Consider the following 10,513-nt stretch of genomic DNA (forward strand, 5'->3'; position numbering starts at 1 on the left):
TGACGAGGCATTGGCTACCTTAAGAGAGTCATAGTGACTCTTGCCAAATGCTTACCATAATAGACATTTTTTTAGATACTGTGGCCAGTCTGCCCGAAGCGATACGCCACTAGTTGTTTAATTTAAGACAACCATCGTTACCCTTGCTAGGAGTTACTTGATGTTGCTGATTTAATTTTAATTGTGACGAGGCATTGGCAACCTTACGAGAGTCATAGTGATTCCTGGCAGTTCCTCACCAAAATACGCATTTTTTAGATACTGTGGAAAGTCTCTCCAAAGCGGTAATCCACTAGCTGCTTATCTTAAGTGAAACTGCCAGAGGTTTCTTGAAGTTGCTGATGTGAGTCTAATTGTGACGAGGCATTGGCTACCTTAAGAGAGTCATACTTGATTTTGCCAAATGCTCACCATAATAGACATTTTTTTAGATACTGTGGCCAGTCTGCCCGAAGCGATACGCCACTAGTTGTTTAATTTAAGACAACCATCGTTACCCTTGCTAGGAGTTACTTGATGTTGCTGATTTAATTTTAATTGTGACGAGGCATTGGCAACCTTACGAGAGTCATAGTGATTCCTGGCAGTTCCTCACCAAAATACGCATTTTTTAGATACTGTGGAAAGTCTCTTTAAAGCGGTAATCCACTAGCGGTTTATCTTAAGAGAAACTGCCAGAGGTTTCTTGAAGTTCCTGAAGTGAGTCTAATTGTGACGAGGCATTGGCTACCTTAAGAGAGTCATAGTTACTCTTGCCAAATGCTCACCATAATAGACATTTTTTAGATACTGTGGCCAGTCTGCCCGAAGCGATACGCCACTAGTTGTTTAATTTAAGACAACCATCGTTACCCTTGCTAGGAGTTACTTGATGTTGCTGATTTAATTTTAATTGTGACGAGGCATTGGCAACCTTACGAGAGTCATAGTGATTCCTGGCAGTTCCTCACCAAAATACGCATTTGTTAGATATTGTGGAAAGTCTCTCCGAAGCGGTAATCCACTAGCTGCTTATCTTAAGTGAAACTGCCAGAGGTTTCTTGAAGTTGCTGATGTGAGTCTAATTGTGACGAGGCATTGGCTACCTTAAGAGAGTCATAGTGACTCTTGCCAAATGCTCACAACAATAGACATTTTTTTTATACTGTGGCCAGTCTGCCCGAAGCGATACGCCACTAGTTGTTTAATTTAAGACAACCATCGTTACCCTTGCTAGGAGTTACTTGATGTTGCTGATTTAATTTTAATTGTGACGAGGCATTGGAAACCTTACGAGAGTCATAGTGATTCCTGGCAGTTCCTCACCAAAATACGCATTTTTTAGATACTGTGGAAAGTCTCTCCAAAGCGGTAATCCACTAGCGGTTTATCTTAAGAGAAACTGCCAGAGGTTTCTTGAAGTTCCTGAAGTGAGTCTAATTGTGACGAGGCATTGGCTACCTTAAGAGAGTCATAGTTACTCTTGCCAAATGCTCACCATAATAGACATTTTTTAGATACTGTGGCCAGTCTGCCCGAAGCGATACGCCACAAGTTGTTTAATTTAAGACAACCATCGTTACCCTTGCTAGGAGTTACTTGATGTTGCTGATTTAATTTTAATTGTGACGAGGCATTGGCAACCTTACGAGAGTCATACTGATTCCTGGCAGTTCCTCACCAAAATACGCATTTGTTAGATATTGTGGAAAGTCTCTCCGAAGAGGTAATCCACTAGCTGCTTATCTTAAGTGAAACTGCCAGAGATTTCTTGAAGTTGCTGATGTGAGTCTAATTGTGACGAGGCATTGGCTACCTTAAGAGAGTCATAGTGACTCTTGCCAAATGCCCACCATAATAGACATTTTTTTAGATACTGTGGCCAGTCTGCCCGAATCATTACGCAATTAGTTGTTTAATTTAAGACAACCATTGTTACTCTTGCTCGGAGTTACTTGATGTTGCTGATTTAATTTTAATTGTGATGAGGCATTGGCAACCTTACGAGAGTCGTAGTGATTCCTGGCAGTTCCTCACGAATATACGCATTTTTAGATACTGTGGAAAGTCTCTCCAAAGCGGTAATCCACTAGCTGTTTGTCTTCAGAGAAACTGATAGAGGTTTCTTCAAGTTGCTGACGTGAGTCTAATTGTGGCGAGGCATTGGCTACCTTAAGAGAGTCATAGTTACTCTTGCCAAATGCTCACCATAATAGACATTTTTTAGATACTGTGGCCAGTCTGCCCGAAGCGATACGCCACTAGTTGTTTAATTTAAGACAACCATCGTTATCCTTGCTAGGAGTTACTTGATGTTGCTGATTTAATTTTAATTGTGACGAGGCATTGGCAACCTTACGAGAGTCACAGTGATTCCTGGCAGTTCCTCACCAAAATACGCATTTTTTAGATACTGTGGAAAGTCTCTCCAAAGCGGTAATCCACTAGCTGCTTATCTTAAGTGAAACTGCCAGAGGTTTCTTGAAGTTGCTGATGTGAGTCTAATTGTGACGAGGCATTTGCTACCTTAATAGAGTCATAGTGACTCTTGCCAAATGCACACCATAATAGACATTTTTTTAGATACTGTGGCCAGTCTGCCCGAATCATTACGCAATTAGTTGTTTAATTTAAGACAACCATTGTTACTATTGCTTGGAGTTACTTGATGTTGCTGATTTAATTTTAATTGTTATGAGGCACTGGCAACCTTACGAGAGTCGTAGTGATTCCTGGCAGTTCCTCACCAAAATACGCATTTTTTAGATACTGTGGAAAGTCTCTCCAAAGCGGTAATCCACTAGCTGCTTATCTTAAGTGAAACTGCCAGAGGTTTCTTGAAGTTGCTGATGTGAGTCTAATTTTGACGAGGCATTGGCTACCTTAAGAGAGTCATAGTGACTCTTGCCAAATGCTTACCATAATAGACATTTTTTTAGATACTGTGGCCAGTCTGCCCGAAGCGATAGGCCACAAGTTGTTTAATTTAAGACATCCATCGTTACTCTTGCTAGGGGTTACTTGATGTTGCTGATTTAATTTTAATTGTGACAAGGCATTGGCAACCTTACGAGAGTCATAGTGATTCCTGGCAGTACCTCACCAAAACACGCATTATTTAGATACTGTGAAAAGTCTAACGAAAGCGGTAATCCACTAGCTGTTTATCTTAAGTGAAACTGCCAGAGGTTTCTTGAAGTTGCTGATGTGAGTCTAATTTTGACGAGGCATTGGCTACCTTAAGAGAGTCATAGTGACTCTTGCCAAATGCTTACCATAATAGACATTTTTTTAGATACTGTGGCCAGTCTGCCCGAAGCGATACGCCACTAGTTGTTTAATTTAAGACAACCATCGTTACCCTTGCTAGGAGTTACTTGATGTTGCTGATTTAATTTTAATTGTGACGAGGCATTGGCAACCTTACGAGAGTCATAGTGATTCCTGGCAGTTCCTCACCAAAATACGCATTTTTTAGATACTGTGGAAAGTCTCTTTAAAGCGGTAATCCACTAGCGGTTTATCTTAAGTGAAACTGCCAGAGGTTTCTTGAAGTTGCTGATGTGAGTCTAATTGTGACGAGGCATTTGCTACCTTAATAGAGTCATAGTGACTCTTGCCAAATGCACACCATAATAGACATTTTTTTAGATACTGTGGCCAGTCTGCCCGAATCATTACGCAATTAGTTGTTTAATTTAAGACAACCATTGTTACTATTGCTTGGAGTTACTTGATGTTGCTGATTTAATTTTAATTGTTATGAGGCATTGGCAACCTTACGAGAGTCGTAGTGATTCCTGGCAGTTCCTCACCAAAATACGCATTTTTTAGATACTGTGGAAAGTCTCTCCAAAGCGGTAATCCACTAGCTGCTTATCTTAAGTGAAACTGCCAGAGGTTTCTTGAAGTTGCTGATGTGAGTCTAATTTTGACGAGGCATTGGCTACCTTAAGAGAGTCATAGTGACTCTTGCCAAATGCTTACCATAATAGACATTTTTTTAGATACTGTGGCCAGTCTGCCCGAAGCGATAGGCCACAAGTTGTTTAATTTAAGACATCCATCGTTACTCTTGCTAGGGGTTACTTGATGTTGCTGATTTAATTTTAATTGTGACAAGGCATTGGCAACCTTACGAGAGTCATAGTGATTCCTGGCAGTACCTCACCAAAACACGCATTATTTAGATACTGTGAAAAGTCTAACGAAAGCGGTAATCCACTAGCTGTTTATCTTAAGTGAAACTGCCAGAGGTTTCTTGAAGTTGCTGATGTGAGTCTAATTTTGACGAGGCATTGGCTACCTTAAGAGAGTCATAGTGACTCTTGCCAAATGCTTACCATAATAGACATTTTTTTAGATACTGTGGCCAGTCTGCCCGAAGCGATACGCCACTAGTTGTTTAATTTAAGACAACCATCGTTACCCTTGCTAGGAGTTACTTGATGTTGCTGATTTAATTTTAATTGTGACGAGGCATTGGCAACCTTACGAGAGTCATAGTGATTCCTGGCAGTTCCTCACCAAAATACGCATTTTTTAGATACTGTGGAAAGTCTCTTTAAAGCGGTAATCCACTAGCGGTTTATCTTAAGAGAAACAGCCAGAGGTTTCTTGAAGTTCCTGAAGTGAGTCTAATTGTGACGAGGCATTGGCTACCTTAAGAGAGTCATAGTTACTCTTGCCAAATGCTCACCATAATAGACATTTTTTAGATACTGTGGCCAGTCTGCCCGAAGCGATACGCCACTAGTTGTTTAATTTAAGACAACCATCGTTATCCTTGCTAGGAGTTACTTGATGTTGCTGATTTAATTTTAATTGTGACGAGGCATTGGCAACCTTACGAGAGTCACAGTGATTCCTGGCAGTTCCTCACCAAAATACGCATTTTTTAGATACTGTGGAAAGCCTCTCCAAAGCGGTAATCCACTAGCTGCTTATCTTAAGTGAAACTGCCAGAGGTTTCTTGAAGTTGCTGATGTGAGTCTAATTGTGACGAGGCATTTGCTACCTTAATAGAGTCATAGTGACTCTTGCCAAATGCACACCATAATAGACATTTTTTTAGATACTGTGGCCAGTCTGCCCGAATCATTACGCAATTAGTTGTTTAATTTAAGACAACCATTGTTACTATTGCTTGGAGTTACTTGATGTTGCTGATTTAATTTTAATTGTTATGAGGCATTGGCAACCTTACGAGAGTCGTAGTGATTCCTGGCAGTTCCTCACCAAAATACGCATTTTTTAGATACTGTGGAAAGTCTCTCCAAAGCGGTAATCCACTAGCTGCTTATCTTAAGTGAAACTGCCAGAGGTTTCTTGAAGTTGCTGATGTAAGTCTAATTTTGACGAGGCATTGGCTACCTTAAGAGAGTCATAGTGACTCTTGCCAAATGCTTACCATAATAGACATTTTTTTAGATACTGTGGCCAGTCTGCCCGAAGCGATACGCCACTAGTTGTTTAATTTAAGACAACCATCGTTACCCTTGCTAGGAGTTACTTGATGTTGCTGATTTAATTTTAATCGTGACGAGGCATTGGCAACCTTACGAGAGTCATAGTGATTCCTGGCAGTTCCTCACCAAAATACGCATTTTTTAGATACTGTGGAAAGTCTCTCCAAAGCGGTAATCCACTAGCTGCTTATCTTAAGTGAAACTGCCAGAGGTTTCTTGAAGTTGCTGATGTGAGTCTAATTGTGACGAGGCATTGGCTACCTTAAGAGAGTCATACTGACTTTTGCCAAATGCTCACCATAATAGACATTTTTTTAGATACTGTGGCCAGTCTGCCCGAATCATTACGCAATTAGTTGTTTAATTTAAGACAACCATTGTTACTATTGCTTGGAGTTACTTGATGTTGCTGATTTAATTTTAATTGTGACGAGGCATTGGCAACCTTACGAGAGTCATAGTGATTCCTGGCAGTTCCTCACCAAAATACGCATTTTTTAGATACTGTGGAAAGTCTCTTTAAAGCGGTAATCCACTAGCGGTTTATCTTAAGAGAAACTGCCAGAGGTTTCTTGAAGTTCCTGAAGTGAGTCTAATTGTGACGAGGCATTGGCTACCTTAAGAGAGTCATAGTTACTCTTGCCAAATGCTCACCATAATAGACATTTTTTAGATACTGTGGCCAGTCTGCCCGAAGCGATACGCCACTAGTTGTTTAATTTAAGACAACCATCGTTACCCTTGCTAGGAGTTACTTGATGTTGCTGATTTAATTTTAATTGTGACGAGGCATTGGCAACCTTACGAGAGTCATAGTGATTCCTGGCAGTTCCTCACCAAAATACGCATTTGTTAGATATTGTGGAAAGTCTCTCCGAAGCGGTAATCCACTAGCTGCTTATCTTAAGTGAAACTGCCAGAGGTTTCTTGAAGTTGCTGATGTGAGTCTAATTGTGACGAGGCATTGGCTACCTTAAGAGAGTCATAGTGACTCTTGCCAAATGCTCACCATAATAGACATTTTTTTTATACTGTGGCCAGTCTGCCCGAAGCGATACGCCACTAGTTGTTTAATTTAAGACAACCATCGTTACCCTTGCTAGGAGTTACTTGGTGTTGCTGATTTAATTTTAATTGTGACGAGGCATTGGAAACCTTACGAGAGTCATAGTGATTCCTGGCAGTTCCTCACCAAAATACGCATTTTTTAGATACTGTGGAAAGTCTATCCAAAGCGGTAATCCACTAGCTGCTTATCTTAAGTGAAACTGCCAGAGGTTTCTTGAAGTTGCTGATGTGAGTCTAATTGTGACGAGGCATTTGCTACCTTAAGAGAGTCATACTGACTTTTGCCAAATGCTCACCATAATAGACATTTTTTTAGATACTGTGGCCAGTCTGCCCGAAGCGATACGCCACTAGTTGTTTAATTTAAGACAACCATCGTTACCCTTGCTAGGAGTTACTTGATGTTGCTGATTTAATTTTAATTGTGACGAGGCATTGGCAACCTTACGAGAGTCATAGTGATTCCTGGCAGTTCCTCACCAAAATACGCATTTTTTAGATACTGTGGAAAGTCTCTCCAAAGCGGTAATCCACTAGCGGTTTATCTTAAGAGAAACTGCCAGAGGTTTCTTGAAGTTCCTGAAGTGAGTCTAATTGTGACGAGGCATTGGCTACCTTAAGAGAGTCATAGTTACTCTTGCCAAATGCTCACCATAATAAACATTTTTTAGATACTGTGGCCAGTCTGCCCGAAGCGATACGCCACTAGTTGTTTAATTTAAGACAACCATCGTTACCCTTGCTAGGAGTTACTTGATGTTGCTGATTTAATTTTAATTGTGACGAGGCATTGGAAACCTTACGAGAGTCATAGTGATTCCTGGCAGTTCCTCACCAAAATACGCATTTTTTAGATACTGTGGAAAGTCTATCCAAAGCGGTAATCCACTAGCTGCTTATCTTAAGTGAAACTGCCAGAGGTTTCTTGAAGTTGCTGATGTGAGTCTAATTGTGACGAGGCATTGGCTACCTTAAGAGAGTCATACTGACTTTTGCCAAATGCTCACCATAATAGACATTTTTTTAGATACTGTGGCCAGTCTGCCCGAAGCGATACGCCACTAGTTGTTTAATTTAAGACAACCATCGTTACCCTTGCTAGGAGTTACTTGATGTTGCTGATTTAATTTTAATTGTGACGAGGCATTGGCAACCTTACGAGAGTCATAGTGATTCCTGGCAGTTCCTCACCAAAATACGCATTTTTTAGATACTGTGGAAAGTCTCTTTAAAGCGGTAATCCACTAGCGGTTTATCTTAAGAGAAACTGCCAGAGGTTTCTTGAAGTTCCTGAAGTGAGTCTAATTGTGACGAGGCATTGGCTACCTTAAGAGAGTCATAGTTACTCTTGCCAAATGCTCACCATAATAGACATTTTTTAGATACTGTGGCCAGTCTGCCCGAAGCGATACGCCACTAGTTGTTTAATTTAAGACAACCATCGTTACCCTTGCTATGAGTTACTTGATGTTGCTGATTTAATTTTAATTGTGACGAGGCATTGGCAACCTTACGAGAGTCATAGTGATTCCTGGCAGTTCCTCACCAAAATACGCATTTGTTAGATATTGTGGAAAGTCTCTCCGAAGCGGTAATCCACTAGCTGCTTATCTTAAGTGAAACTGCCAGAGGTTTCTTGAAGTTGCTGATGTGAGTCTAATTGTGACGAGGCATTGGCTACCTTAAGAGAGTCATAGTGACTCTTGCCAAATGCTCACCATAATAGACATTTTTTTTATACTGTGGCCAGTCTGCCCGAAGCGATACGCCACTAGTTGTTTAATTTAAGACAACCATCGTTACCCTTGCTAGGAGTTACTTGGTGTTGCTGATTTAATTTTAATTGTGACGAGGCATTGGAAACCTTACGAGAGTCATAGTGATTCCTGGCAGTTCCTCACCAAAATACGCATTTTTTAGATACTGTGGAAAGTCTATCCAAAGCGGTAATCCACTAGCTGCTTATCTTAAGTGAAACTGCCAGAGGTTTCTTGAAGTTGCTGATGTGAGTCTAATTGTGACGAGGCATTTGCTACCTTAAGAGAGTCATACTGACTTTTGCCAAATGCTCACCATAATAGACATTTTTTTAGATACTGTGGCCAGTCTGCCCGAAGCGATACGCCACTAGTTGTTTAATTTAAGACAACCATCGTTACCCTTGCTATGAGTTACTTGATGTTGCTGATTTAATTTTAATTGTGACGAGGCATTGGCAACCTTACGAGAGTCATAGTGATTCCTGGCAGTTCCTCACCAAAATACGCATTTTTTAGATACTGTGGAAAGTCTCTCCAAAGCGGTAATCCACTAGCGGTTTATCTTAAGAGAAACTGCCAGAGGTTTCTTGAAGTTCCTGAAGTGAGTCTAATTGTGACGAGGCATTGGCTACCTTAAGAGAGTCATAGTTACTCTTGCCAAATGCTCACCATAATAGACATTTTTTAGATACTGTGGCCAGTCTGCCCGAAGCGATACGCCACTAGTTGTTTAATTTAAGACAACCATCGTTACCCTTGCTAGGAGTTACTTGATGTTGCTGATTTAATTTTAATTGTGACGAGGCATTGGAAACCTTACGAGAGTCATAGTGATTCCTGGCAGTTCCTCACCAAAATACGCATTTTTTAGATACTGTGGAAAGTCTATCCAAAGCGGTAATCCACTAGCTGCTTATCTTAAGTGAAACTGCCAGAGGTTTCTTGAAGTTGCTGATGTGAGTCTAATTGTGACGAGGCATTGGCTACCTTAAGAGAGTCATACTGACTTTTGCCAAATGCTCACCATAATAGACATTTTTTTAGATACTGTGGCCAGTCTGCCCGAAGCAATACGCCACTAGTTGTTTAATTTAAGACAACCATCGTTACCCTTGCTAGGAGTTACTTGATGTTGCTGATTTAATTTTAATTGTGACGAGGCATTGGCAACCTTACGAGAGTCATAGTGATTCCTGGCAGTTCCTCACCAAAATACGCATTTTTTAGATACTGTGGAAAGTCTCTTTAAAGCGGTAATCCACTAGCGGTTTATCTTAAGAGAAACTGCCAGAGGTTTCTTGAAGTTCCTGAAGTGAGCCTAATTGTGACGAGGCATTGGCTACCTTAAGAGAGTCATAGTTACTCTTGCCAAATGCTCACCATAATAGACATTTTTTAGATACTGTGGCCAGTCTGCCGGAAGCGATACGCCACTAGTTGTTTAATTTAAGACAACCATCGTTACCCTTGCTAGGAGTTACTTGATGTTGCTGATTTAATTTTAATTGTGACGAGGCATTGGCAACCTTACGAGAGTCATAGTGATTCCTGGCAGTTCCTCACCAAAATACGCATTTGTTAGATATTGTGGAAAGTCTCACCGAAGCGGTAATCCACTAGCTGCTTATCTTAAGTGAAACTGCCAGAGGTTTCTTGAAGTTGCTGATGTGAGTCTAATTGTGACGAGGCATTGGCTACCTTAAGAGAGTCATACTGACTTTTGCCAAATGCTCACCATAATAGACATTTTTTTAGATACTGTGGCCAGTCTGCCCGAAGCGATACGCCACTAGTTGTTTAATTTAAGACAACCATCGTTACCCTTGCTAGGAGTTACTTGATGTTGCTGATTTAATTTTAATTGTGACGAGGCATTGGCAACCTTACGAGAGTCATAGTGATTCCTGGCAGTTCCTCACCAAAATACGCATTTTTTAGATACTGTGGAAAGTCTCTTTAAAGCGGTAATCCACTAGCGGTTTATCTTAAGAGAAACTGCCAGAGGTTTCTTGAAGTTCCTGAAGTGAGTCTAATTGTGACGAGGCATTGGCTACCTTAAGAGAGTCATAGTTACTCTTGCCAAATGCTCACCATAATAGACATTTTTTAGATACTGTGGCCAGTCTGCCCGAAGCGATACGCCACTAGTTGTTTAATTTAAGACAACCATCGTTACCCTTGCTAGGAGTTACTTGATGTTGCTGATTTAATTTTAATTGTGACGAGGCATTGGCAACC

The sequence above is a fragment of the Schistocerca gregaria genome, chromosome 2 (assembly GCF_023897955.1).
Source record: "Schistocerca gregaria isolate iqSchGreg1 chromosome 2, iqSchGreg1.2, whole genome shotgun sequence".
NCBI lineage: Eukaryota > Metazoa > Arthropoda > Insecta > Orthoptera > Acrididae > Schistocerca > Schistocerca gregaria.